Genomic DNA, 23,401 nt, shown 5'->3' on the forward strand with positions numbered 1-23,401 from the left:
AAATGGGGGAATTTAGGAAACCCTGACTCGGCGCCAAAGGCCACGTGTCCGTCATCACCAAAGTTGCCTCGGCTCGGGAACTTGGGTACGATCGGGGAAGGTCAGCTACGAGCACCCCCTCTCGCCCGGTCTGAAGACCGGCCTCTACTAACCGTGATACCTAGTTTTGAAAACTTTATACGTTCTTATTTCGGTTATTAGCCTAGATTTACTATGTAATGCGCACAGCATACAAGTATAGACTAGATTGCCTAATTTGGAAATAAGCACTGCACATCCGTTTATTTTGGAAAATGTTTTGAAATTTGCTACCCGCAAGTAGGCTAAAATACGGATTTCAGGGAGTTCTTCCAACCCAGGCAATCCAACCTTCACCCACAAGCAATCAATCAGTAATATCATGTAAGCATTTAGCCGCATGGTAAGTATACTGTCATGGCAACACTCACACACATGCGGTATGCTAAAGCATAAATACTTACAATGTACTCCATGCCAAAACAATAAACTAGTTAGCAAACATGCGTGATCCTAGTTCATGTCAGATTAACTAATGCAACACACGCATGATGCAATTTAGAGTAGGCTCGGCTAACCTAAACGTGGCATGTGAAATACAGTCAATTGACGCACGTATTCAATTTGGAATTGAAGTACAAATGCAGTTAGCGTGATGTACCAAGCCTGTTGTATGCAATACAAGATGCATGAATGCACGCATGTATAGCATAAGGTATGCTAATTTTAAATATGCCCTAGTCTACCATCATAAGCAGGTAAATAATTAAGGGAAGAAAGACGTGAGGTTGGAAGACATACACACACTCACGCACACTTATTACATCATTGCCCTCACTCGGAGGGTCCGAATAAATATTACAGTCCAAATGATAAGCAAATAAGTTATTACAGAATTTCTAATTTACTTAACATAATGAATGCAAAAAAAAAAAGAAAGGTGGCCACAGCCCCTCCCGTCTCGGGATGCGCGAATAATGCATGCTCGAACCTGCCTTGCCCGGAAAGTCCGTACCATACCAAGGCTGCCTCTGTTTACACTGCCTTACTTCTTTGAAAAATGCCAAAGTCCTGGGACAGGTTTGTTGCATACTGAAGAGTACCACCGGCTGGGGGAAATGCCCACCGGCAGTGCATAATTTCCATCGGCTGCTTCTGGAGTTATCGGCCATTCACAAATGGCCGGTCGGCACTAAATTCTGCCGGTCGGCAGAAACTTCCTGCAGAAGACAGTTTTGACAGCAACAGAGGACAGACAGCATATGGCATGGGATTTCAAGCACATGTGAGCATGGTCATGTTTCCCATCATGTGTTCAACTCAGGGAAGCATGGCCCTCGATCCTTGAGCCATCAATGGTACATGATAGCCCAAGGGATCAAGCTTGCCACTTGATGTAAAAATGCATGCAACACACAAATGAGGACCGAGACCTTATCATGTCGAAGTCAAAGGCCCTGGTGACCGAGAGTTAAGACACGTTGCATCACTTATAGTATGAACGCTCCTTAACCCTCACACTTGGTTTGACACCCCAAACCAAGCAATTCAATGCATGTTATGCCAACATGGCTCAAATGCAACATGATACTAATTATGCAAGGCTTGCCAAATGCATGCAACTACTATAGCAAATATGCAATGCTAGGCATGCAAGATGCAAATGTAATGCAAATATGGACCAATATGCCATAAGGCTAGCATGAGACAACACATTAATGAACCAAATAAGCAACAAGCATATGATAAGCATGCAATGGTGGACTTAAACCATAAAGGGGCAGACCTCAATCCACCCCAAAACAGTGGCCAAAAGTGCCCAAAATGATGGACAGACACTCATGCCAACATGCAAGCCAATGGACCTAAGGCTAAGGCACAAAAGGGGCACTTTACTTCTACCAACATGGCCACTCATGGCATGAATTGGAGAAGTCAAAACAGGGTTTTAGCATGCAAAAATAGACCCCAAAACCTACTAACATGGCAGCTAAAGTGGCTCCAATGAGATGCATGCACCAAAGCTCAATTCTAGGCATAAAAGGGCACACCCTCAAAGCATGAAAGAGGTCTCACATGCAAGCATACAAGCATGATTTATGGGCTGAAATATGACCCTAAATGATGCCAAATCATGAAGGTGGTCCAAGCTATGCATGCTGGAGGCTAATATACTCAAGGTTCACAAGCCAAAACACAAAGAGAGGACACCAAACATGGCAAGCATGACTGAAACAAATGGTCAACAGACCTTGAACATGATGAAATGATGCCAATACCTTCATGAGATTAAGCCAATACATGCAAGAACCATGACCTAAACACAAGATGCATTTCTAGGCCAAATAGAGGAATGTAAAGCAAGTATGTTAAGCATGCAAAGGGGTACAAATCCGGCCAAAAAAAAAGGATCATATGTGACCTAAGGACACCCAAAAAGTTCTGAAATACGGCCAAAAACAATCAAGCATACATGTTCCCCTTTAAGCCAAAAGGCAAGGAAATGAGGCAATGAAGGGAGAGGGGTGTCCTTCCCCTATACAAGACTTCAAACCACCTTCCTCACCACTGAAAATCCACTGGTTTTCCATGGTGAGGAGACCAAAATACTCAAGTAAACAAAGCCTCACAAAGGGAGCACCAAAAAGGCCAAATAAGGCCTAAGAGGGTGAGTTTGAACTCAAACCACAAAAGACCCTTAATGAAAGTTCTTAAGCATGAAAATATAAGCCTTTTTTATGTTATGCACAAAAACTAAATCATCAAGCAAGATAGGTAAAAAACTAGTGCAAGTTTGGGGAAACTAAAGCAAAGTGCTTACCCTTGAAGCACACCTCAAGAACAGCCAATGCAACCCTCTTCTTTTGATCAAAAACAGTCCAAAAACTCAAGAATCAACCCTCAAAGCCCCTCAATCTCGGAGCAAGGTGTAATAGTGTGTGTATTAGTGCAAAAGTAAGGTAAAAATACACTTTTAGGCCATGAAACACACACAAGGGAAGAGAGAGAGGGAAATATAGAGAGGGGGTGTATCTATATGTATAAGCTCTGGTTTTGCCTTCAAATTTTCTAACCTAGAACAAGGAGAAGACCTCTCCTCTTATAGAAGTCCCTCTTGCAAGGCTTATACAACAAGCTTGCTTAGAGGGAAATCCCTCCATACACGTGTATGGAGGGAAACAGAGTGGGTGCCAGCTATCACAGCTGGCACAAAATATCTACATAAAGTAGATGAACAGTAGTCGGCTGCCCAAAATTGCCATCGACCAAAAAAAGATAGCCGACCAGCTATCTATAGTGCCGGCCGGCTAAATATTTGGCCGGTGGCCACAAAACACAGTCGGTGGCCTCAAGCCACGGCCAGTGATGGGTGGGGGTGGTCTACAAGCCCTACCCTGCCTCTCAAAGGCAAAACACAAGTGTTTGGTGCAAAACCAAACATAAAACAGTCGAGTCGAGAGGTCTTGAGGCAAGGCGCGTAGCCGAGACCTCCGGGAACTCAAGACGAACACAAACATGGATGATCACCGAGTGTTCAAGCGGTGACGTCCAAGTCTTGAGGACGGTCAAAAATGGGGTGTCTACATACACCTACCAGATTAGAGGCAGAAATTGTGTGCTTTTACAAATGACTACACCATGATTTATAGTAGCAGAAGCAAAACAATTCCAAACCAATATGAAAGACTCATATAATTTTGATGCCCATATAATTTTCCTAAAATCAGATTTGATAACAAATGTCAATGAACAGCCACTACAAACTACAAAACCATAGGAGAATGTAAACAACAAATCCAAAAACAACTAAATCAAAACAAACAAAAATGACAACCGAAATCAAAACAAACAAAAATCGTACCTTGCCAAGCGTCGGTAGCAAAGAGGCCCACAAACCCAATAATCTCCCAATCCAAATCTTACAAACCGACACTGCTCTAAACACATAAAAGTGACAAACCAACAAATGAGAGAACATGACATACACAATATTCAACGATCAATAAAAACATTCAAAATTACAAACCTTACAAACCCACACTGCTCTCTTTTTTTATATATATGCAAAAGATAAACCCATGTTGGAAGTAAAATTACCCATGTTGGAAGAATAAAAAACCATTAAGCCTCTTGAAAGAGGTGTCGGGTAAGGTGTGCAACCCTCTATCCCACATTTTTTGCCTAAGGGTGTGAGCCCTTTGGGACATCCAAATCTGACCCAGGCCACACATTTAATTCAGTCTTACATTCTCTATTTCTTTTTTGTTGCCTTCTTATTTTATAATTTCCACAAATTTAGTCTCTTTACTAATAACATCAAAAGGTAGTCTGGACACCTCCTACTAAGAAAGAGAGACCAATCTCCATGATGATGATGACAATGATGTGCTCGGTGAGTCTAAGAGTTTTATTCCAGGGTTTGTAACAATTATTGCAAACAACCAAATTTTGATATGTTTAAAACAGCTATAGAACTGGAAATAGAGTTAGCTGTTAGAAAATCTTCAAAGTTTCCAATCTTTCTTTGAGTTCTTAAACTGCAATAATCTGGACAAATACTCTCCAGAACTTCCAGTCCAATAGTTTAAGGCTATCACATGTAAGCAAAATTACACTATATGAGGGTCTTCCATTAACTAAGTTATGGATCACATGCACTTATCACGATAATGCTCCAATTTCAAAATTACTATATAATTTTCTAATATACTAATTATGTATTTAATTTGATTATGCAAGCCACACCCACTTGTGATTTTAACTTTTCTACAGAAACTTGTCAAGCTAAAATTTGAATACAGAAACTTGTTAGTCAAGTTCTGCAAGCCACACCCACTTGTGATTTTAACTTTTCTACATAACGATAAAACTTTTTTCTTATTTTTCAAGTTCTGTTCATAAAACTTATCAAAAAGGGAATACATAAAGAATCAAACAATCAAAAACACAAGGTACTAAAAAAGTTGAACCATATACCTGGGTAAGCAGAGCATCATCAGTGGGGAGCCTCAAATCATCCTTGGTGTTTCCATTTTCAGTCAAAAGACTCACCTAAACAAAATGCAAATTTCAGTTGCCATTGTGACATTTTGTCGAACACCTTGCAGACACAAAAAGTATATAGCATGATTCATCTTTGCTATACACAGAGAAACTATACAGATGAGAGAAAAAACAATCCAAAATCAGCAAATAAAGATCAAACCATTTCAGAACTGAATTCAAAACTAATTCACTCATTAGATCAGAGAAGAACCAGATTTCAGAAAAATAGAGAGAGAAATGGAAGTTTTCTTACCTGTGATAATGGTGGCCCGGAGATCCTTGGTCGATCTAGAGATAATTTCAGAGAGATCAAAGAGGAAGGGCTGAGTCGATCAAAGTGGAATCGCATACGCAGTGACGGTGGTGCTCGTGTGCGATGGCAGTGATGCTCCTGTACTTGACGACGATGGAGACAAAGGCGAGAGAGAGAGCTGGAGGAGGGCAGAGGCGTGAGAGAGTGAGAAAGAGAGAGAGAAAATAAAGAAGTAATGAAGCACAATTTTTAAATTTTGTAATTATAATCGCCGATTAATATTTAGTCGGTAAAAGTAAAATAACAACAGTCTAAAGAATTAAAATAAAAGTAACAAATATATTAAAATTATATTTAAATAAAAATATAAGTAATAAAATTATAAATTTAAAAAAAAGGCAAAAATTAAATTATCTTAAATATTTGTCCTAATATTTTATGTACTGAAAAATATAACAATATATTTTAAAATTTTATATCCTTATATTTTCTTATATTCTTATATTTTATATATATATAATAAGAAAGAAAAGAAAGAAAGAAAATTAAAAAAAAAGAAGGAAATTTTTTTTTTTTAAAAAATTATGAGCCAACTCAACCCGTGTTTTTTTTTTTTTTTTTTGGGACTCCTGCATGACTAACTAGGCACTAATCAATTTTTTAGAATTTTAGAACATGCAATATGTATATTTTCTCATAGATAAAGACAGATGAAGAAATCATGTGTCAAGTGGATTTAATTAATTTATTATTCAGTTGTAACTAGCAGTCAAAATCATTTTCTCAAGCATATCTTAGCAGTCAACACTACAAAAAATACAGCTTTTAGTGGCGTTTGTAAAACGCCGCTAATTATCTCAAAAACGCTGCTAAAATCTTTGGTGACGTTTTTAGTGTACGCCGCAGATACGGCCGTCGTTATATATTTGTGACGTTTAAAAAACGCCGTTGTAGACCTTATTGCGACGTTTTAGAAAACGTCATGCTATAATCACCGGCGGTGATTCCTTCCAGCGAGATGACGTCATATAGACCCTATAGCGGCGTTTTTTACAAAAACGCCACTAAAAGCACTTTTTTTTTTCTTTTTTTGGGTGGGGGGGAATGCAACCTAATGAAATTTTAACCATTCGACAATAATATTTTATTTGCTACTAGCTAGAATTCTCCAAACCCTGCTTCAAAAAATACATATATTCAACCAAACACATCAAAATTGAAATTACAAAAATCGCAACCAAATTCATATACTCCATCATCATCTCAAAATTTAAAATACTAAGAAAAGAATAAATGTAACAAAAAAAAAAAAAAAGAAACTAGTAGCAAATAAAATATTATTATCATGTTATTATCATGAATACTCAAGAGAAAGTAACCCTTGAGTGTAAAAGCCAATACAGCACATGTTATTATCATGGACCCATATAATTTTAAGACAATACATCGAAAACCAACAGTGATTAAAAAAAAAAAAAGAAAAAAAAAAAGGGGTTAGTCAAGCAAATATCTCCATTTAATGCTCTCCAGACACGTAGTTGTTCCTTGAGAAATATGGACATTGGATCAGGTAGCTACAACAACTCATAAATAAATAAATAAAAATAGATTAATCTAGTTGTTAAAATTTGGCTATGGCCTGAAATTTGTACAGTTGTTTTGCCGGTTTTGGATATATGCTCATGTTCTTCACCCTCAAATGAAAACCTGGGAGTCAAATTAAAGAAAAGAAAATCCATCAGAAAAAGCATAACAAATGCAAAGAAAACTCGCTAACACCACAAAGCAATTATTTATCTTCTTCCAGAAAACCAGTAAAAAGGATCCCCAAAAAAATTGTCATTTCCAAAAAATTATAGGGTTAATCACACCAATACCTCCTCAACTATTAAACAATACCATCAGTTTACCTCCTTTATACTATGTCAACATTGACATGTAGTATCACCAACCAATAATAAAACTACATATGGGATGGTGAACCCCACTAGTCAAATGTAACAACCCATTCCAACATAATTTTGTAACTACTGCATAGCGGGACTAATCATACTTACATGGTAATTTATAAAGTCGGTGATGGCATGCTATCACCATTGTAGCGAATTTTTTTCTTCCAAGAGAGGTATTTACATGGTTTTATAGTTGAGGGGTTAGACTGTACCGGTTCATAGATGGGGGGAGTAAACCGATATTCGTTCGGTTGAGGGAGTCTTAGTGTAGCTAACCCTATTTTATAACCCGAAACAAATTAAGGTCAAATCATCATAAGATGGATCAGCCAAAGAAATCTCCACAACTTAAGTGAAAATTTCTTGAATTGATGCAAACTGGTAGACATACACAAAAGTCACCCGGGCTTGACTGAAAAGCAAAAGCAACATTACCTGAATGTGTGAAAAAGCCTGAACAAGTTCACTTAATCCAACATTGAATCAGCACAGTAACTAACTGTATATTGTTCCTAAGAGACAATGGTAGCCTGGTATTCCAGAACCAAATGAGAAAGCCACACTTTCAAGGAAAAAGAATCAGAGAAATAGTTCTTAAAAGGGGTCCAACATACCATGCAACCACGAACTGCTATTGGAACATCTTAGAATATGCTTTTCTCTCCAGATCTCGTCTATCCGAAATCTGTCCCAATTCCAACAATTCAAACCCCAGTAGCTGATAAGCATTTAATGCCATAAAAAATGTTTCAGATTTTATGCAATCATACTAACCTTCTTTGCAGCAGCCAGCTCCTTTTTTATTCCAGCTGAAAGATGCCAGAAACCAAGTCAGTTATCACGTTTCAAACCTCAATTCTATGAAAATTACGAACTCCAGACTATTAAGTATCTAGTTTAGTACTTGAAAACTGTCATTCAAATTTCAAAATGACTTTCAGTAAGACCTCAGCCATCTCCCAAAATAGATTAATGTTATGGTAGAATACAAAAAACCCATAAAAAATAAAACTTGTAGCCCACAGAGAAGGTAATTATTGCCAAGTTATTTTTTTTTTTCTTTTGCTATTTAGGATTTCATCAGAGTGAAATTCATAATGTGCTGAAAGTTTTGACAATGCATTATATTTATAAAAAGTTCAAGGTTAAAAACTGTCACAAACCATCATTTGGCTCCAATTCCAATGCCTTCTTGAAACTTTCGACAGCAGCATCTATATCATTAAGTGCCATGTATGCCTGACAGTTCAATACAACGACAATCATAAGGACTACAAATTAGTCAATAGGACAATATGCAATCCACAATGCATACAAAGCCAATTGGGAGTTGGCCAGGCAAGACAGCTCTTAACACTACCTAATACTCACATAATTTAGTAAACACATGAAGTTTGTGACAAATGCAACTAAAAATTTAAGTAGACATTAATAGATTCATGATTAAACATTTAGCACACTTGGGGTGCGAGTGGATGTCCTTTGAAAATTGAATAGTTTATAGCCTATATTCAATTATACATAGAGCTTGAAGGCACATATTATAGCTCAAGTGCGGCTACCAAAGAAAATTGCAGTCAACATAACATCTAATGTTATGCAATAATAATTTTATAAATTTCAATTAAGAAACTAGCTGTAATGATGTAACCATTCAAAGCGATGTTTTGAAAACCAGAATACATCAACAAAGCAACCACATAAATGGGGCAAATTTTATCCAGAAAACCCCTCTTCTCTTAGCAGTTAATAACATCATCATCATCATCATTAGTTTATGATGCAAATAGCAAAATATTCATGGATTCCTCTCTAATTGGTCTCAAGTATCTCTTTAAAAAGAAAAGACAGGTACAGACAGATAGCCAACCATTGCTTTAGCAATTAATGGGCCTATTGAGCACATTTAAACAAAAACATGAAGATGGAAAAACATTCCAAAACAGGGGCCACATTTTAATGCTTTAACAACATTTGAAAATATATTGACAGTGTTTCCACAATCTAGCTAGAAAACAACCTAAAATAACCTTCATTTAGCAACAAGCAAAGAACACTAAACATATTAGAGAATCCCAAAACCTTCACAATGATATGGTAAAATGCAAGACCACAAAGTAAACAAATACCCTTTTAAACAATTATGCATGAGTTGCATGTCTATAAGGCCTAGTTTATTGCTTATTAATAAAATGAACAAGATAAGTGCAACTCTACTTAACTCAAGCAGACCAAATGACAGTACTAGGCTTGCTCAAACTCAACATTTCTTAATTTTTCTCAGGTTCCAAATATCTCATGTCTTCTCATCTCTTACAAATTCCTAGTATTGATTTCCCTATGCTAGTGCAACTCTCAAGAAAATAGTGCAAAAATGGAACTACCTCTAATGGCGACCCCTCTGCGAACTCTGCAACCAAAACAAGCAATAAGCTTCATATATATATATATATACATACAATACACTTGAGAGACATATCTTAGAGTTGAATGAACAAATTTAAAATACTAGTAAAAAGCAATGTCTTGTGCTCTATTTGGCAAAACGAAGAAACAAATTCAACATTGAAGCCCAAAAAAAAAAAAAGAGAGAGAAAAAAAAATCCTGTAAAACAAAGCATAGACCACAGCTTGGAGCTTTAAAATCTTGATTTTCGATCAAAATCTCCAAAAACAAAGTATAAAATCAAATGCTAATGAAGGACTGGTTTTTCTTTTTGTGAAGAAGATAATCCGAAAACGGAAATCAAATTTTTAGTTGATGAAAAAATATGTGATTTTGATTAGGTTTGCATAAATGTGCTTGACATATCGTAACTTACCTTTTGGATGAGGTTGACCTGGCCAAACTCGATTGAGCTCTTCAATGGTGGTGTATAGACTGAAGCAGAGATCGAATGAGCTTGAAATTGGTCTACTTGAAGCAGAGATTGATAAGGCTGTGCTGTTGATGAAGGACATAGCACCACGCTTCAAGTCCCTGAACTAGTGTTCTGTGATACCGGGGCTGTTGGATGCAACTCTCGATCGGCAGCAACATCTCTCTATCACCACTCCATTCTTTCCATTTGCTGGTGATCAAGAACTCCATCCCAATGCGTGGACCATAAAGATGAAGAGAACGAAAATTAGAAGAAAGAAGCAAAACACAAAAGGCAAAAGCAAAAAATGCTAGATTTCAACCAAATCGAGTGAAGAAGAAATTGAATTTACAAACATCAACGTAAATACATTCCAGATCGTTACTTTTTAGCCATGAAACTACATAGATCTTCGGTGAATTCAACAAATCTCTTACTTTGAGCCATGCCGCACCCAAACACGAAGAAGAACGAGCCCTAGATCAATTTAAATTACAGAGATTCGAACAATAACTAAGATAAACGCTCAAATCAAATACAGAACCAGCTTTTCAAGATCAAAATGACGAAGAATCGATCCAGATCGAACCACCAAGTGTCGATCGCTCTCTCTCTCTCTCTCTGTATCTCTCTGAAGTCGCCTCTCTCTCTCTCTCTCTTGGACTCCCACGACTCTTAAAAGCAAAAAAGAATTTTAAAAAAAAATAAGTATTTTTATCTAAACTAAACTACACCGTTTTAACCATAACCCAACGTTTCAAAAACGTTGTCCTACCATTTATCGATGACCGGCGTGTAGAAAACAAAATCGTGTGTTAGATTTTCCATATTTTACAGCGTTTTCAAAAACGCTACTAAATAAACGTTGTTGTATCTCCTTTTTCTTGTAGTGCAAAATCATTAACGTACAACTAAAAAATATATACGCACAGCCCCAGCTTAGGCCTTTAGTTCAATTAGCATTAAATCGCCAATTACTTTTATAAATCCCTCAAATTTAAAAAAAAAATATCTAAATTAAGTGAGTACTTATTTTGTATTTTAAAAAAATCACAAATATTTTCTTTTTTAAATATATCTAAATTAAGTGAATCTAAAAAATAATTAAGTGAATCTAAAAAATAAACAAATTTGCTTTAAATATTAAAAAAAGTTGAAAAAATTAATTATTAAAAAATTAAGAAAAATTTTAAAATCTGAAATAATATCAATAAGTCTTACAAATATGTATTATTTACTCATAAGTCATGATGAGTGAATTTTTTTTACACACTTAGCCCTCGTTTTGATAATGATATTGAAAAATTGAAAAAAATATTTAAATGATAAATTATTACATTTTAAAAATATTCATTACATTTTAATAATATTAATTTTTCATTACAACCCTACAGAAATTACCATTACCTAAAGGAACACTTTACCATTATTAAACAATCGGCTACCAAACTATTTAGTAGCCAAAAGTAGGTCTTTGGCAACTAAAAAGTAATTTAGTCGGTGAATCCCCTGTTTTTGGCGACCAAAATTTTGGTCGCCAAAGGTATTTTATAATTTTTTTATTAAACAATCGGCTACCAAACTATTTAGTAGCCAAAAGTAGGTCTTTGGCGACTAAAAAGTAATTTAGTCGGAGGTATTTTATAATTTTTTTTATTAAACAATTGGCTACCAAACTATTTAGTAGCCAAAAGTAGGTCTTTGGCGACTAAAAAGTAATTTAGTCGGTGAATCCCCTGTTTTTGGCGACCAAAATTTTGGTCGCTAAAGGTATTTTATAATTTTTTTATTTTCATTCGGCTACCAAACTATTTAGTAGCCAAAAGTAAGTCTTTGGCGACTAAAAATTCTTTTAGTCGCCAATTGTGATATGTTTAGCTACTAAAAATTTTTTTAGTCGCCAAGTGTATTTTTTTTAGCTACTAAATCTTTTTTAGTCGCCAATAATCAACATTCTCCTACTAAAAAAAATTAGTAGCTAAAAGGTTGACTTTTGCCGACTAAAATTAATTTTGGTAGACAATTCCCACACTTTTGGCGACTAAATTTGTTTTGGTAGCCAAAAATGGTCGGCAAAAATGTGTTTTCTTGTAGTGAGTATATTGAAAAAGTATGGGTGTCGTGATCTCAAGAACTAAAAGACTGAGTTGTTAAAATAAGTATATTGAAAAAGTATAAGTATCGTAATCTTAAGGACTAAAAGACTGAGGCCCCGTTTGGGAATAGGCTAATTTAGTAACTTTTTGGTTATTTGGCTGAAATATGAACTAAAAAAAATTAGTATGTTTGGGATAACTTTTTAGCTTTTTACAAAAAGAAGTGCAAAAAGTAGAGAGAAAAGAGAATGTTTGACTTTTTGGTATGGGTTGTTGGCTTTTTGACTTTTTTAGTAATTTTTTGACTTTTTGACTAAACCGACCCTTTCCAAACGAGGCTTGAGTTTTTTAAATTTTAAAAATTATTTCTTAAATTAAATCAAATAAGAAGAATATTTCTAAATTATAATTGATTGTAGTTATTGAAGATTTGATTAGCACTTATCAAATGGTGGGGGATGTTGTTGGTTTCTCCAAGTTCTATGAGCTCATTGTTGTCTTGGTGGCAAGGAATTCCAGTTAGGTAAAAAAAAAAAAATGGGGTCATTTGGGAAACGATTCCATTTGTGATCCTCTGGTTGATTTAGTTCATTAGAAATGATTTGGTGTTTAATAAAGTTCAACCCAATTTGGTTCTTCTTCCCGAGCTCATAGTGACGAGAATGGCTTATTGGGTTAAATCTAAATCATGCTGCTCTTGACTTTTTTTATTTTTTTTGATCGGTAAACAAAAATTATTATTGTAAAATAAAAGTACAAGATGTACAAAAATTACATCATGAAGGCGCAAAAGGTCAGGAAAAAAGTATCATAACTTAAAGGTCATATCTCAACTAAGTTGAAACATGAAATAAACCAGTCAAATACAAAATTAATGACCAAAAGGGAAAAATGAAACAAAGCTAGTCAAATGCTTCTCTTGACTTTGGTGTGACCAATTTTGTGTTCCAACTACAGCAAATCAAGAAGGTTCTTTGAGATTTTTTAACTGTTACAGATGTTGTTGCCATCGAGGACAAAGTTTCTTTTTTCGGGTCGAGATTTTAGTTTCATATTTTCTTAGTTTTCAGGGTTTCTCTTCTTTGTTATGCCTTGGTGTTGCATAGTTTAATGCGTTATGTGTTTTTGTTAGGATTAGTCCATCCATATGATAAAGGTGAGTCCCATACGGTTATGAGGTTGGTGTATATATGTAGGTTAAGATAGTAGAGTTCATAATCTACTAAGAAACCTAATATCTGTAGGATTTAATTACTTAATTGTATGGAACTAGAATTCTTATGGGTAGACTATTATAAATAGTCACGTAGACTATAGGATTTTTCAAGAGAGATTGAGAGAGTAGTGAGGAAAAAAAATAGAGACGTAAGGGGGAGATAAAAAAATACCAGGTTAGCAAAGGCTCAACTACCTTTGAGCATGAGGTTCAGGTAGTGGTGTGGGTTTTGAGTATTTTGGCCATCTCACATATATTCTCTATTTTATTCATAATGAAAGCTCTCTCTCTTGTGGATGTTGGCAATTTGGACCGAATCACGTAAATCTGTGTGTAATTGTTTTTTTTTCCCTCTTTGGTGTGTGAGTGGGTGTGCTTCCGTTGGCATTGGTAGGATGTGGTATAAATCCCAACAAGTGGTAAACATCAGCAAAATGACCCATAGTGGAAGAATGCATGTATTGACAAGCTTTGTTGACAAAAATGGAGAGCTCAGGTCTGGTAATAGTAAGGTATTGAAGGGCACCGACAATACTGCGATATAGAAATGGTTGGGTACAAAGAAGAGACTCATTAGTAGATAAGGGAGATTTAATGGAAACTGGAGTAGCACAAGGTTTGCAATCAATCATCCTTGATTTGGCAAGCAAGTCTGTAGCATACTAGTGCTCGGAAAGGAAGAAACCAGTCGAAGTTGGTTAGACTAATATGCCAAGAAAATAGGAAATATGACCAAACTCTTTCATAGAGAAAACTTGGTGCATATGAAATAAAAGTTGTTGAATATAGATAGGATCAGAACCTGATAAAAAAAAATAGATAGGATCAGGACCTGTGAGAAGAATATCATCAACGTAAATGAGAAGATAGGTGGTAGAAGATGAGGTTTTATGAACAAAGAGAGAAGAATCACAAAGACTTTGGGTGAAGCCTTGATAAAGGAGGAAATAACTAAAAGTAGAATACCAAGCACTTGGAGCTTGCTTTAAACCACAAAGGAAACTAGTGAAAAGTGGAAAGGATCAACAAAGCTTAGTGGTTGTTACATATAAACCTCATTTGCCAACTTTCCATGAAGGAATGCATTAGAGATGTCAAGTTTTTTAATAGGGCAATGTTGATGTAAGGCAAGACATAAGAAAATATGAATAGTGGGTTGCTTGGAAACAAGACTAAAAGTTTCTTGAAAATCAATGACATACCGTTGGAAAAAACATTTGGCAACCAACTGAGCCTTATGCCCAGCAATAGTCCCATCAGAGGCTCTTTTAAGCTTAAAAACCCATTTGCATCTAATGGCCTGTTTAGATGGAGATGGAGAAACCAATGACCAAGTCCCTTGTTGCTGAAGAGCATTGTATTCATTAAGCATGGCTTAAAACCAAACTAGAGAAATCAAAGCACTTTTATAAGAGAGTGGCTTAGAATTTTATGGACAAGCTAGTTTAGCAGCCAAGCAAACAGGTCTGGTTTTAGACCTAGTCTACATAGGATGAAAATTAGTAGTGGGAGGAGAGAAAGGCAACGGAATTGAAATAGAATTAATAGGGATTGGCTCAAACACAGGTGGATTTGTGGTGGACGGGGGCTGGACTTGCACAAAAATAAGATCAAATGTAGGTTGTAGTGTAGCAGATGGATGCTGTTGTAGCTCAAATATATACTGCTGCAGTGGCTTAGAGGTATGCTGCTGCAGTGGCTCAGAGAGAGGTGGCCTAGACTGAGGCCTGAACTAAGGAGGTGATGACCTAGATTGGTGTAACAATGGCCCAGACTGCAGAGGCAGTGACACTGTAGACGTCCCCCGAACGCCCCGGGAGGGTTAGCTCCCGTTCTGTTCATTTGGGGTCACTACAGCTCGGACTCTTGAATGTCACGGTTCCTAATCTGAACCAAAGAGTCCAAATCCGGCAAATCGTTTTGAGAAACAGATTTTTGAAAAAGTAGTGCCAAACATGGACTGCTTTGCCAGATACAGAGTCGCCACCTAAATATTTTATTTTGGGAAATTTAGGAAACCCTGACTCGGTGCCAAAAGGCCACGTATCCGTCATCACCAAAGTTGCCTCGGCTCGGGAACTTGGGTACGATTGGGGAAGGTCACTTCGTGAGCACCCCCGCTCGCCCGGTCATAGACCGGCCTCTACTAACCATGATATCAATTTTTGAAAACATTGCGAGTTCTTATTCCGGTTATTAGCCTAGGTTACTATGTGATGCGCACGGCATACAAGTATAGACCAGGTCACCTGAATTGGAACAAAACATTTCATGCTTGTTTTTGAAAGTGGTTTGCTACCCGCAGGTAGGCTTGAAACATTTGATGATTTATTCCAATTCAGATAACCCAACCTTCACCCACAGGCATTCAGGCAGTTATATCATATAAGCACATAGCCTCATGGTAAGCATGCTATTCATGGCAACACTCACACGCATGCAAGGATGCTAAAGCATAAAACTTACCGAGTACTCCAAGCCAAAATAGGAATTTATTAGAAATCATGCATGATCCTAAGTATACAGAAATGCCTAATGCAACACATGCAAAATGCAACTATAGCAGGCTCGGCTGTTCTAAGATGGTATATGAAATGCTACAACTACCATGTATTCAACTCGGAATTTGAAAGTACGATGCAGTTAGTATGGTGCGCCGAACCTGGTGCATTCAATACAGATGAATGAATGCAAACATGCTGTCATACTGTATGCTAATTTAAACATGCCCTAATCTAACCATCATAAGCGGATAAATAAAAGGGAGAAAGACGTGGGGTTGGAAGACATACATCACACTCACGCACACTTATTATAGTTGTACCCTCACTCAGAGGGTCCGAATAAATATACAGTCCAAATATTACAGTCCCGAATAAAAGAATATTACAGTCCGAAATATTACAAAATCCTAATTAATTAATGAATTAACTAAGAAAGCAAATAAAACTGGCGTGCAAGCCAGGGACTGCCTTGCTTCTGATGGATGATGCATGTCCGGATTGTCTTGCGCGGAAATCCACCGGAATGCCCCAATTAGCCTCTGTTTACACCTGTTCTTGAAATGCGTGCCAAGCCCCCAAAAAGTCGCTGATTCCTCGTTTTGCTGCAACAGAGAGCAGGAAAGGGGCATAGCAATGTATTTGCACAAATATATGCATGTCTCGATCCTCGTGCCACCAATCACGCATACCGAGGCATGATGGCCGAGGAGTCGAAATGCACAACTCAATATAGGATGAATGCACATGAAACTACAGCTAAAACCTAACTCCATCATGGATAATCCGGAGTGTCGGTGACTGGGGAATTGACACACATTCCGTCACTCGGAGTACGAAATGTACCTCGTTTCCCGTGCCCGGGCTAACTCCTATTCCGGACACGATGCAATATGCAAGATATGCATGAAATGCAACTAAGATATAATCCTAACATACACAGATTGCTATGAAAAATGAGATGCTTCGAAGTGCATGCACACGGGCACGCAAACCGAGACAATGACAGAATGCTATGAAAATGAGATGCCTCGAAGTACGTGCACACAGGCACGCAAACCGAGGTGATGACAAAATGCGATGAAAATGAGATGCCTCGAAGTACGTGCACAAGGGCACGCAAACCGAGGCGATGATAGAATGCAATGAAAATGAGATGCCTCGAAGTACGTGCACACGGGCACGCAAACCGAGGCGATGACAAAATGCGATGAAAATAAGATGCCTCGAAGTACGTGCACACAGGCACGCAAACCGAGGCGATGACAAAATGTGATGAAAATGAGATGCCTCGAAGTACGTGCACACGGGCACGCAAACCGAGGCGATGATAGAATGCAATGAAAATGAGATGCCTCGAAGTACGTGCACACGGGCACGCAAACCGAGGCGATGACAGAATGCGAATGACATGAAAATGACAAATGGGCTTATACCATCATGAGTGAGCCTCAGCCACACTCACATAGGATGCCGGCGGATAAAAATGAAGTGCCTCGAAATGCGTGCACACGGGCACGCAAACCGAGGCAATGGTAAAATGTGATGAAATGACATGAAAATGACAAATGGGCTTATACCATCATGAGTGACATGAAAATGACAAATGGGCTTATACCATCATGAGTGAGCCTCAACCACACTCACATAGGATGCCGGCGGATAAAAATGAAGTGCCTCGAAATGCGTGCACACGGGCACGCAAACCGAGGCAATGGTAAAATGTGATGAAATGACATGAAAATGACAAATGGGCTTATACCATCATGAGTGAGCCTCAGCCACACTAACATAGGATGCCGGCGGATAAAAATGAAGTGCCTCGAAATGCGTGCACACGGGCACGCAAATCGAGGCAATGGCAAAATGTGATGAGATGACATGAAATGGATGGCAATCATTCTAACAGAATTTCAGCAATGAAATATGGGGGAAAACAGTCCTGAAATGAAGCGAAATGATACCAAATGCAAGGAATTGTCCCGAAATGCAACATTAGGCAACCGAAATGGCCTATAGCTATGCCAAACATGCACAATATGGACATGCAATGCAAAGACAGAAGCTAGACAGTCCCAAAAAAGGCACTTTCACAGTTATAAACATGGCCAAACAGAAAGCATAGGTATGGCAAAAATGGCATGCAAGAATAGGGGCCAAAAGAGGGGTAATGAAGCAAGTGGTATAAGAAAAACCCAAACTGAAAAATTTCCTTCTACAACACTGAATATGGACCAAAAATATGAACATTTACAGTATATGGAAGCCTCAAAATCAGTATACAAACATGCTAAAAATGTGATGTAAAATGAAGCTCAAAAGGTGCTAAAACATGAAGTATACAAAATAATCATCAAACAGAAAAAAAATGTTAATGAAACATGAAGTATAGGCCAAAATAAGGCCACTTTCAGTTCGGACCAAGGTCCAAAAACAGAAGCAAAGGGGGCTGCCAATTTATGCAAAAATGGGGCCAAATAAGGGATATAACTACAAGTGACACATGGAGCCACCAAACAATGTTGAGCCCTTCTCCAATGTTGAAGAGGGGCTCAAAATAAGCCTAATATAAGTTTACAACATGCTCAAAAACAGATTGCTCATGGGTCAAAAATAACATGCAAAACTATGACATACAAGAGGATCAATGAAGCAAGTGTATCATGGAGGGGTCAAACAGGGTTGAACCCTTAATGAAAGGTGAAGATGAGCTCAAAATAGGGCCCTTTTCAGTTAGGGCCGGAGCTTGAAACAAAAAGCATAGAGGACTTACAAATAGATCAAGAAAAAGGGTCAAAAGGGTAAAAGTATTACTTACCCTTGAAGACTCAAACTTTTGTTGCTTCTTGGATGAATTTGCAGCTTCTTAAGCCTTTGAGAAACCTTCCTTGTTTCTGGAAATGAGATGGTGGTGGTGGAGCTTGGTGGTGTAGAAGGAATGATGGTTAGGGACTTAGGTTTTTTTCAAGAATTGAGAAGGAAGAAGATGGAGTTGAGTATGGAAGCTTGAAGAAGAGTTTTTCCAACCCTCAAATACTACAAGGCTTGCTTGCTATATAGGCCAAAGAAGGGGTGTAAAGGTGGGGGAAAAGGAGAGCAAAACTCCCCCACAAAATATCCCCCGGATAAAGATCTTGTCTGGGGGATATTGCTCCACAGCTGTAAAGTGCACAGTGCAAGGAAGCAGGCCGGCCTGGTACTTTTGTTGCAGGTGGCCGGCCGGCCACACCACCTAGCCGGCCGGCTAGGGGTCAAAAGGTTCAATCATATTTTCTGGCCGGCCAGCAACTGGGGAGGTACTCCTATGTGTGTACAACACAACCATGTGGTTAAAATTCCAAGAAAGTGGGTCCAAGGGGTTCAACATTAGCTCGGAAAGAGGGGGTCAAAAGGGTCCATTTGAATTACTGGCCGGCCATGAACTTTTAGGGGCCTCTCATGTGTGTACATCACAGATATGTGGTTCAAAGTTCAAGAAAAATGGTCCAAGGGGTTCAACATTAGCCCGGAAGAAAGGGGTCAAAAGGGTCAGGTAACCTTAATGGCCGGCCACCAACTTTTAGGGGCCTCCCAGGTGTGTAGATCACAGATATGTGGTTGAAAGTTGGCAACATTAACTCCAAGGTGTTCAACATTAGCCCGGAAGTGCGAAAAACGGGCGCCGGAGGGCGTCGGAGGATGTATAACTGGCTGCTGCAACAATTGTTGGCCTTCCACCCTTCAGTAACCTTCCTTGTGATAAAACAGAGGTACCTGCCAAAAATAAACGAAAACCGTTGCAAAACGAATGTTCCGGGGCCAAAACACGCAGTTCGGGGTCCCGAAAATGGGCTGTTAAGCACCGAAAGTGGCATTCGGCCACGAAGTGGGTTTCTCAGCCCCCAGTGTCCCTCAAAAGGGATGAAATAAGATGTATACCAAAAATCAGAGCAATAGGAGATGGTTAAGCGGTCCCGAACCGAGGCACACGGCCTGACGGCTCCGAAAACCGGGAACCGGACTCCGAAATGGGAAAAATGGCCTACGGCCACCAAATGTAGCCTACGGACATTGAGAGATGGTCTACAGGACCTCTTCCTCCCCTCAGGAAAAGAAACAGAGAAAACCGAGTCTGGTTCGCAAACCGGGACAAGGCACAGAAAAGGGCTCGGAAGTCCGGAGGCAGGGCTCACGGCTGCGACTCTGAGATTTCTGAACGAGCACGATATGCAACATCACCGAGCGCTCCATCGGTGACGTCTGAGTCTTAAGGTCGGTCAAAAATGGGGTGTCTACAGACACATTATGAGGTAAAGACCTAAATTGGATAGAAGAAGACTACATTGAAGATGAAGAAATGGGCAGAGCAGGGACAAAATAGAAGAAGAAGACTGAGGGGGGGTAGACCAAAATAAAGATTTAATTTGAGAAACAGAAGCAAGCTGAGGTTGCAAAGAAGAAGAAAAAGAAAAAGGGAATTCATTTTCTTATAACCGAACATATCTGGAGAGAATAAGCTTGCTAGTAAGAACATTCAAACACCTCTAACCCTTGGTTAAGGGGTGATACCCAAGAAAAACACAAGAAGTTGATTTGGGAGCTAACTTGCAAGGAGCATGTGGTTGGTGCCAATGAAAACGAAGGCAACCAAAACCTTTAAGATGAGTATAATCAGGTGCATGATGATAAAGAACCTCATAAGGAGAAGAATTCGACAAAGAGGCACTAGGCATATGATTGATGAGATAAATAGCAGTAGCAATGGCTTCAAGCCAATAAGATAAAGGAAAAGAAGAATAATGCAAAAGTGAAATAGTAGTCTCAACAATATGCAAGTGTTTTCTCTCTGTAACTCCATTTTGAGAAGGAGCGTAAGGGCATGAAAATTAATGATAAATACCAGTAGTTTGCATAAAGGACTGCATAGAAGTGTTAATAAACTCACCATCACCATCCGACCTTAAAATTTTAAGAGGATAACCAAGTTGTCTTTCAGCAAACATTTTGAATTCTTGAAATTTAGAACAAACTTCACTTTTATAAGCCAGAGGATAAATCCATGTAAAATGACTAAAATCATCCACAAACCACACAAAAAATCTGTAAGAGGAATTAGAATAGGAAATGGGGCCCCAAACATCAGTGTGGATTAAAGCTAGAGGAACATTTATAGTAGAATTAGAAAGGTGAAATGGTAATTGATGACATTTTGCAATAGAACAATCATTACAAGAATTGAAATATTCATTTATGGAAACGGGCAAATGTTTTCTTAGAACATGAAATTTATGAGGATGTATGGCCAAGTCTCTTATGCCAGAGGGAAGTAGATTCAGTAGTAGTAGAGTGATGATAAGCATGAGAAAGAGATAATGAATGATGCAGAAAATGATAAAGACCATGAGGATGGACACCTTTATATAGAATGGCCTTGGTGTGATTGTCCTGAATAAAAAAGGAATACCATCAAATGTTATAGAACAATTATTATCTTTAGCTAATTTTTGAACAAAAATGAGATTAGAAGAATTAGATGGCACATGTAAGACATGCTGTAAATGAAAAGGATGATGTGGAGTGGGCAAGATACCTTTACCAGTATGCTTGATAGGAAGAGAAGAACCATTACCAATGGTTACCTGATCCGTACCAGTATAAGGCTGATAAGAGTTCAACTGATGAAGATCATGTGTAATTTGATCAGTGGCTGTAGAATCCAAGAACCATAAGGTTGAAACCTGAGAGGAGGCGTCATTTGAAATTAAGGCAACATAGGCCTTAGACTGATAAGGCATTGAAGAAGAAGACAAATTTGAAATGGATTGATAAAGATGATGGAAATTTGTATCAAGTCTATGCCAACATTCAGATGCAGAGTGATTAGGCTTTCCAAAAATTTGACAAATAATGCTAAAATTGGACTTGTGAGATTGAGATCTGCCACGAAAAGTGGAAGAAGATCTGCTACGAGAGGATTTATTACCTGTGTAAGAGCCTCTAGAATCATATCGAGAGTAACCTCTACCGATTGATATGCAGTAAAACCTTTTGAAAACGATAAGGTTGAATCTTTCATAGTAGTATAAGCAACTATTAATTCTGAGGATTGTTGAAGCTTGCTTTCAACATGAATTGCTTCGAAGCATAATAAAGAAGAAAGATCTTCCATAGAAATAGACTCAGATTGAGCCCTAATATCAGTCTTGAGAAGATCATACTCAGCAGAGTGTCCATTCAAAGTGATGAGTATAATCTCTTCATCATCAATTATGGATGATGTTAAACGCAATTGATCAACCAAACCCTTGATTCGACTAAGATATGTCTCAATGGATTCAGATTTCTTAGGAATTGAACTCAGCTTATGCTTCAATTGATGAATGTGAGACCTAGATAGGGATGTAAATCTCTTATCCAATGAATTCCATACCTCTGAACTAGTTTTGAGATGAAGAATTAAGATAAAAATTGTAGGAGACAACGTAGCTATGAGGCAACTCAAAAGATGAGCATCAATTGTCCTCCAACAAATTGATTCTGGATTCAAAACTTGAATACCTGATGAATTTTGTATCATATGGCTAGGGCACATATACGATCCATCAAGGAATTTCAGTAGATCGGTAGCATGAAGAATGTTCTGGAGTTAATTCTTTCAGATTATGAAGTTTGTACAGTCAAGTTTGACTGTAACAAACAAATTTGGATTCAAGATAAACATGCTCAAGTTCACAGGAATTGAAGGCGATGAGGAATACGAAGACTCCATTGCTGAAAAGACCATAGTGGATCGCTCATTGGAGCTTAATCATGCTCTGATATCATGATGAAAGACAAAGATTGATTTTATTCCTTGATTATCATTCCATTGCTAGTGATAAATATATATATATATATATATATATCAGTTGTATTTACAAGGACTAGCTACACACTAACAATCTAACCACTTATCTAACTAGCTAATGGAATCTTGTTACAAAAGAATTACTTCAGTACATTACAGGAGTATGGTTGTTATGCTAAGTCTCTTCTTCGTAGCCTGTAGAATATTTTCCTTATCAAGACAGACTATGAACTAAAATAATAATAATAATAATAATAATAATAATAATAATAATAATAATAATAATAATAACAATAAAGAAACTTATTCATAAATGCAAATGTAGGATATAGATTTGATTTTGTTTTTTTTTTCTTTAGATTGTAATTTGATTTTGTACGGCTTGACAATCAATAAATTATGACCTTAAATTATAAATTTTACGTAATTTTTTTTGTTTTTGTTTATGAGTTTATAGAACTCCTATTGTTTTATGCATTCATATGATTTATATATGGAGGTAGATTTCCTCCGCTTCATTATCTAGATTGAAAGGTATTTGGATCTGTGGAGTTAGCTATTGGTCTCGTTTTAATTATTTGGAGTATTTCATGTATTTTAATCACACAAAAATTAGGTTGATCTGATAATTA

The 23,401-nt window shown here is 37.6% G+C and overlaps 2 long non-coding RNA genes across 3 annotated transcripts; both read right to left on the minus strand.

Moving 5' to 3' along the window:
• Window positions 1-6,705: 6,705 nt before the first annotated feature.
• Window positions 6,706-7,956, minus strand: LOC114285781 (uncharacterized). Its single transcript, XR_003637333.2, has 3 exons — window positions 7,884-7,956; window positions 7,705-7,799; window positions 6,706-7,024 (listed from the first exon to the last, which is right to left on the minus strand). It is a non-coding gene; the product is annotated as an uncharacterized LOC114285781 (long non-coding RNA).
• Window positions 7,957-8,043: 87 nt separating this feature from the next.
• LOC114285779 (uncharacterized) lies at window positions 8,044-10,783 on the minus strand. Of its 2 annotated transcripts, none has more exons than XR_014343297.1 (3): window positions 10,092-10,783; window positions 8,433-8,508; window positions 8,044-8,078 (listed from the first exon to the last, which is right to left on the minus strand). It is a non-coding gene; the product is annotated as an uncharacterized LOC114285779 (long non-coding RNA). The 2 variants fall into 2 exon arrangements; XR_014343296.1 differs by lacking the exon at window positions 10,092-10,783 and adding an exon at window positions 9,654-10,065.
• Window positions 10,784-23,401: the final 12,618 nt, after the last annotated feature.

The sequence above is a fragment of the Camellia sinensis genome, chromosome 10 (genome assembly GCF_055761805.1).
Source record: "Camellia sinensis isolate YWXY chromosome 10, ASM5576180v1, whole genome shotgun sequence".
In the NCBI taxonomy this organism is placed as follows: Eukaryota; Viridiplantae; Streptophyta; class Magnoliopsida; order Ericales; family Theaceae; genus Camellia; species Camellia sinensis.